Genomic DNA, 7,737 nt, shown 5'->3' on the forward strand with positions numbered 1-7,737 from the left:
GCTGGGAACTTAGGCCATGACAGGAATTCAAGCAATGTCCTAGGCCTGAAGATGAGGACCACATCATAAGGATGACAGAGGGGAGAGCTGGTTGGGGCTGAGTCCTGATCATTCTGAAATTTTCATGCTAGCCATGGGCTACCTGCCACTGGAACTTTGTTATGTGAAAGTAAAATAAGGTCCAATCTTTAAGTTGTTTTTACTTTAGGTCAGATGCCACCGAAAAGCCATGTAAATGGGAATGTTTGGATTTGATAAGTGATTGTGAGCAAGGTAAAGAGAAACTGTGGTTTTGCTGTTATTTACAGGTCTAGTTTTCTTGTGGAAGAGATTTTAAGCCTTAACTAAAATGGTAGTTGGGCTTTGGTATCAGGCATATCTGAGTTGAAATTCAGCTGCTACCAGCTCATGACTATGTTATCTTGAGTAAGTCCCTCCACTTGCTGAGTCCAGTTTCCTAATTTGTAAAGTGGGGACAGCACTACCTACTCCATGGTGTTGTTATGAGGAGGGAAGACAATATTTAAACTAAGGAGAGACCTTTAACTTTGCAGCCTCTTGGACAATTTGTCTCAATAAATGGTGGCTGTTAGCATTATAATATATCCACCGGCCATGCCTTCTGTGACTAGAGATGGTTAAAATTTTAGTATTTGAAAACTGGAATTATAATGGGAAGATCTAGAATTAGTTCTTCTTTAATTATTTACTTGCTACTTAGCTTCAGGTAAGTCACCTTTCTTGAGTCTTAGTGACCTCATTGGTTAAACGGGCATGATAACCTATACCCTGCTTCCCATGGATCTTTGGTGAGACTTTAAAGAACTAAAGGGGAGAAGGTAAAGCTTTGGGAGGGTATGTTCATCTCTACAATAGTTCTGTGTCCTTGATTTCTGCCAGTTCCTGGTATATTCTGTCTCCTATGTTCAATTGGATACTGCCACCATCTTTAGTCTTCAATTATCTTTCAGGTCAAGAGGTTGGTCAGCTGGTACAGTCCTGATGCCTGCTCAGTAGTAGGAATCCCAAATCCAAGCATATAGTTCTAAGGCCTACTGGTGTAGGATTGAATTATGAGGCAAGAACTCTCTGTGGTTAAGAACACAGGTTTTGAAAACAACTTTGAATTTGAATGCACTGCCACTCTAAAAATTCTGTTAGAAATTTGTGACCTAAGGAAAGCCTCTTAAATTCTCTGTCCAGAGCTCCAGTTTCCTCATCTATGCATATGGGATCATAACAGTCACTTTCCTCTTTTGACATGAGAACCCTATGAGTTCCTGTTAGATGAAGCTTGCTACAAATGTCATGTGTTATTTCCTGGTTTCCTCCCTTGAGTCAGCTTTTATTGGGACCCAGTCTCATATTTACCAAGAGTTAACCTGCACATTCAGTAGTAATTGGCACATAGAGAAAAAGGTTTCCAGGAGGAATGCTGTTCCTATAGCAACCATTTTTGGTTCTCTCAGAAATAGGTCTGGAATGGAGGAATCATCTAAGGGAGGGGGGATTAAAAAATCAAATAATTCATCTCTTGGTGGCCATTGGGAGCAGGGAGAGTCTGGTGCATTGTGCATTCAGGATGAAATTTTACATGTCTGGGCCAACAGAACTTGTGGTTGTCATAGAAACTGCTTGGCATTTACTAGCTCTAGAAGCTACCCTTCTATCTATGTAATATGGGAGGGGCTAGAAGAAACCTTAAAGTTCATGGAGTAAGAATGGGAGAATTCATGTCAAAAGAGGGAGAGGGTTTGCTAAAGAAATTCAGTTCTTTAGGTTCTATAAATGCCAAGCTAGTCTGGTGACTTATTATAAGCTTGTTATTTTGACAGACATTTGTTGAGAACTCCTGTGGGAAGCCCTCTCTAGGTATGAAGGATGCTGAGATAAAAGACATAAGGTCCGGATCCAAGGTGGCGGGCTAGAGGGAGGCAGCATTCTGTGTTGCTCCATGACCTGGGACTCAAGTAGTGAGAATACTGCTTCTCTGCGAGCTATATTCCTGCTTCCTCACAGGAATCATGGCCACCATGCCCATCTAGGGCTCCAGGCCTCAGCATCAGAGTAGGTCTCCCAAATACTGGCCCACACAGGGTACCCGAGCATCAACACCTGCGCAGAACTTTCTGCCACCCACCGGAGCAAATAGGTGACCACGCAGGACACCCAGCAGCTTCCCACACACAATAACTCTGGCCGCCATTCCTGTGTGAACTCCCATCTACCAACATGGGGTTCCCCTGGTCGCCGCCATCTTGGGACCCTGCAGCAGCTCAGATAATCCCCTATGCGCAGTGGCCTGCCTGCACCCAAGAACTTCACACAGGCTCTGAAGGACAGCCACACACTGCATGCCACAGAGCTGTCTATGAACTCATTGTCCTACACCATTGCTTGGACCCGATAGTCCACTGCTGAAAGCAGGCGCCTCCATCTTGGGTCACATTCATTACCATCTTCAGTGGGGGGCAACTCCCAGTTTGGAACTTTGGCTGGCCAGGCACCTAGCTTCTAATTCCCCCCTCTCCCCAGCAGCCACTACCGCGGCACAGTGATATCCTGGTTACTTTCACTATTCTGAGGGTGGAGATACCAGCAAATAACAAACGACCCCATCTATTGGATGAGAAGGGAAGCAGGAAAGATACAAATTTCCAACTAAAACAATCCTATTTCTTCCTTCAAGATTTTTTTCCCCTCTCCCTCTCTATTCTCCTTCCCTCATATCCCTGACATGTGAAACAAAGTACTTTGCATGAGTTAGGATTTTGAGGACAGGGACATCTGAATAGTATATTACAGCTGTGTTGTATATATTATTTTTTTTTCCTTCTTACATCATGCCAATTTCTACTACTTTAACATTTTTAATTTTTCTTAATATATATGTGTGTTTGTTTTATGAACTCAACTGTCTTCTCACTTACTTGTCTACCCAAAGTTACTTCCTCTCTCCTCTCCAGTTACTAATCTTCTTCTTTAGAGTCCTCTTTCACACTTCCTAAGACACAACTCTACATCCTCACTTCCTACCTCCTCAGCATATCATCCTACACCTCACCCCCAGTTCTTTGTCCACCATCAGAAACTGTAAACCTTTTTCCAAACCTATTGATTATATTGTAGATAATAATTCAATTCACCATTCTGTACATTGTGACCAAACTGTAAATGTCTTAATAGGAATTAATTGTTTTAAGGCTATTGTTTATATTGGGATCTGTTAACATTGTCCTTCACCTCAATGGAGAGGTATTGGAACCCTACAGGGACACTATAAGCTTATCGGGTAAAAATGGTAATGCCTTGGATTCACAGTGCTAGAAGGGAAGACACACAAGCAACATAAAAAGATAAGGGAGGAAAGTGTGGAAATCAAGATACCATATTATTAGAATTTATGGCCAGCACAGCAGAAGAAATTACAGAGAAGGAGTTCAGGATGTACATAATTAGAATGTTCTATGAATTAAAGGATGATATAAGAGAGCAAATATAGGCAGCAAAAGATCATTTTGACAAAGAGCTACATAAACAAATACAGGAAGCAAAACATTACTTTAATAGGGAGATAGAGGTTCTTAAAAAAAAAAAAACCTAACAGAAATCCTTGAAATGAAACAATAAACCAAATTAAAAGTTCTCAAAAAAATATAAGAAATTATACCCCATCTGATTCAAATGTATGATGTCAAGATCATTGTACTGTCATGAGTAACTAATTAAAACAAATAAAAAAATTTAAAAAATTCAATTGAAAGCATCAACAACAGATTAGACCATTTGGAAGACAGGACCTCAGACATATATAATCTTGAAAATAATGTAGACCACACAGTGAAAATGGTAAGAAACCACGAACGGAACATTCAAGAAATATGGGATAGCATAAAAATTCTAAATTTAAGAGTTATTGGGATAGAGGAAGAAATAGAGTTCCAAACCAAAGGAATGAACAATCTATTCAATGAAATAATATCAGAAAATTTTCCAAACATGAAGAATGAATTGGAAAATCAAATCCAAGAAGACTACAGGATGCCAAATAGAAATAGAAAAAGCAATCATGAAATTCATTTGGAAAAAAAATAAGAGATCCAGAATAGTTAAAGCAATCCTTAGCAAGAAGAGCGAAGCAGGTGGCATTGCTATACCAGACTTTAAACTATACTACAGAGCAATAGTACAAAATAGAGACCAATGATACAGAATAGAGGACACAGGGACTAACCCATATAATTACAGTTATCTTATATTAGACAAAGACACCCAAACCATACATTGGAGGAAAAAATAGCCTCTTCAACAAATGGCGCTGGGAAAACTGAAAATCCATATGCAACACGATGAAATTAAACCCCTATCTCTCACCATGCACAAAACTCAACTCAAAGTGGATCAAGGACCTAGGTATTAAACCAGAGACCCTGTGTCTAACAGAAGTAAAAGTAGGCCCAAATCTCCATCATATAAGATTAGGCCCCTATTTCCTTAATAAGACTCCTATAGTGCAAGAATTAAAATCAAGAATTAATAAATGGGATGGATTCAAACTAAATAGCTTCTTCTCAGCAAAAGAAATAATCAGTGAGGTGAATAGAAAGCCTACAGAATGGGAGCAAATTTTTACCACATGCATATCAGATAGAGCACTAAACTCAAAAAGCTAAACACCAAAAAAAAAAAAAAAAAAAAAAGAAAGAAAGAAAGAATTAACCCAATCAATAAATGGGTCAAGGAACTGAACTGACACTTCTCAGAAGGTGATATATAATCAATCAACAAATATATGAATAAATGTTCAACATCTCTAGCAATTAGAGAAATGCATATCAAAACTACTCTAAGATTTCATCTCACTCCAATCAGAATGGCAGCTATTAAGAATACAAACAAAATAAGTGTTGGCAAGGATGTGGGGAAAAAGGCACACTCATACATTGCTGGTGGGACTGAAATATGGTGCAACCAATGTGGAAAGCAGCATGGAGATTCCTTGGAAAACTGAGAATGGAACCACCTTTTGACCCAGCTATCCCACTTCTGGGTCTATACCCAAAGGACTTAAAAACAGCATACTACAGGGACACAGCCACATCAATGTTTATAGCAGCACAATTCATAATAGTTAAACTGTGGAACCAATGTAGATGCCCTTCAGTAGATGAATGGATAAAGAACATGTGATGTATATACACAATGGAATATTACTCAGCATTAAAAGAGAATAAAATCATGGCATTTGCAGGTAAATGGATGGCATTGGAGAATATAATGCTAAGTGAATTTAGCCAATCCCCAAAAACCAAATGCTGAATATTTTCTCTGATATAAGGTGGCTGATTCATAGTGGGGTTGGAAGGGGTAACATGGGAAGATTAGAGGAACTCTAGATAGGGCAAAGGGGAGGGAGGGAAAGAGAGGGGGCATAGGGGTAAAAAAGATGGTGTAATGAGATGGACATCATTACCCTAAGTACATGTATGAAGACACGATTGTTGTGAGTTTACTTTGTATTCAACCAGAGATATGAAAAATTGTGCTCTATATCTGTAATATGAATTATAATGCATTCTGCTGTCATATATAACAAATTAGAATAAAAAAATTTTTTAAAAAAGAAATAAGGTTCTTACTATGAAGGTCAAGATCTAACAGTGGAGAGAGACCTAGGCCATATTTTAGCTCTGATAGGGGCACAATGGAAGCAGATGGCAAAAGATTCTAAACAGCCTGGATAGCCTGAAGAGCTAAAGTAGAAATTAGCCAGATAAAAGAGGGATGGCAGTAGGACACACCACACAAATGGAATAGCATGCATGAAGACCCAGAGGGAGAAGAGAGAAAGCTGGATGCTGATCCTAGAATTTAGAATAGTTCTGCCTGGCTGGAAAATACATGAGGTGGAGGAGCAGCCACAGATATATCTAGAAATGAAGTCAACAAGACTCAGATCACAGAGGCCTTAAAAGTCTGGAAAAGGGATCACCTCTTCATTCTTTGGGCAATGGAATGACGCTTTAATGTCTTTGCTTTAGATATTTTCTCCATAAAGACCATATTTTTCTTAAACCTGAAGCTATTTTTAAATATCTATAATAGCTATAGATAAAGCAAATATGGCCAAATATTAACAATTGTCAATATTTTTTTTTACATATCTGGTAGGCAAGCAGATGTTCATAATGGTACTGTGTGGGGGGGTAACTTTCCTTTAGGTAGGAGTTCTTCTTAGATAAACATTTTCAGATAAAAATGATTGGGGAGTTGCTGCATTCTGGCTTTGAATTTCTTGGGCAGTATGGACAGTCAATGCACAGGGATTCTGTGCCTACTTTCTACAAAGGATATGGCCAGTTTACCTGAGTTACCTCCAACAATCTCAGAATGCCCAGCCTCTCAATCCAGTAAGTGTCCTGCTCCATGTAACATTTATCTCTCTGTTCTAGGAATAAGGACTCAAACAACAAATAAGTTGTGATTCCTGTGCTCCTGAGTCTAGGAGAGGTCATGAAGTAAATGGATCATTGGAAGTGATCATTGGAAGTACAGCGAAGTGACACAGAGAAGGTTCAAGCTGCTGTTGGAGCACGTGGGAAGCGTTAGGAAGACTGTGTCAATCAAAGCAAAAACCCTTTTCCCTTCCTGTGATCTTTGCCAAAGAGATGCGGGGTGACTGGAGAAAGGACACTTGACCTTCATGTGTCATGGTAATAACCAAAAATTGAAAGTGGAGAGATGGTTCTGAAATTTCTGAGCCTAAATTAGTGGGACATAGGTTTTGAAATGAGGAACTATGCATCTGACTGATAGCCCTTCAAAAACAACAAAAACTAACAGCAAATTAGACTCTCCTTTTTGTCATTTATTTAATGATTTGTTACAGGATACAAATTGTTATGGTGATATAAGATATATCTGAGTTGAGAAGAGACTGTAAAAAATAATCTAGGAGTTTAAAACATATACAATGTTTTTTCCTTGTTTGATTTTTTAAATTCTCAGCAACTGGCTTAACATGACCTGACTATTCCAAGGTGGCCATTCACCCTTTTAGAGCAAAATAAAAAATTTTTAACTTATCACCAGCTAACAAAACAGAAGCATGGAAGTGGATGAGGGAAAACAATGACTCCATTTCATTTTCCAGCTCTGCTTGGAATTAGCTCTAGTGGCAAAGTTAAGAAATTTTTAAATGAGGGATTTTAAAAAATCAACTTTTTTTCTTATAGTTTAAGAAATCCATTTCCTTAATTTAGAAGAGAAAAAGGAGAAGTCTTAAAAGCCTTGAAAGGCCGTATAGATTCAGCTAATTCTGTAAACATTCTTTGCTCAAAGAGACACAGACGTTGTTAAGAAGATGAAAAGACTTAGCAATTCAGTAGCACAGATAGAGCATGAGGTTCATAAATTAAATAGGCAGAATACAAGCCAAATTATTAAGGAAACCCTTTGAAGAGAAGTAATAAATCGACAAATGCCATTTCCATAACTATCAAAATTTTGAAAAGAAGGAAAGTAAAACGGAAAGATGAGTTTCACAAAGTGAGAAAGAGCATCTCGTGGGGGATGTCAGTGGTGCTGGCTTAGCCTCTTAATGTATGTGCTGCTGCTGTGTCTCTACCTGGGTCGGCAACCTGCATTTGAAGGCACAGCTGTGTTGAAAAGACAGCTTCATTACTTAGGAAAGGAAACTGTCCTTGTAGCAACCCTGGTGGATCCCTCCCTATCCAT

The 7,737-nt window shown here is 38.9% G+C and overlaps 1 long non-coding RNA gene across 1 annotated transcript in view; it reads left to right on the forward strand.

Moving 5' to 3' along the window:
• Positions 1 to 7,193, forward strand: part of LOC114098388 (uncharacterized) — a 31,419-nt gene extending 24,226 nt beyond the window's left edge. Inside the window, exon 3 of the long non-coding RNA XR_003583737.2 lies at positions 6,453 to 7,193. This is a non-coding gene — a long non-coding RNA (uncharacterized lncRNA). The remainder of the gene's footprint in view (positions 1 to 6,452) is intronic.
• Positions 7,194 to 7,737: the final 544 nt, after the last annotated feature.

Source organism: Marmota flaviventris, chromosome 9 (genome assembly GCF_047511675.1).
Source record: "Marmota flaviventris isolate mMarFla1 chromosome 9, mMarFla1.hap1, whole genome shotgun sequence".
NCBI lineage: Eukaryota > Metazoa > Chordata > Mammalia > Rodentia > Sciuridae > Marmota > Marmota flaviventris.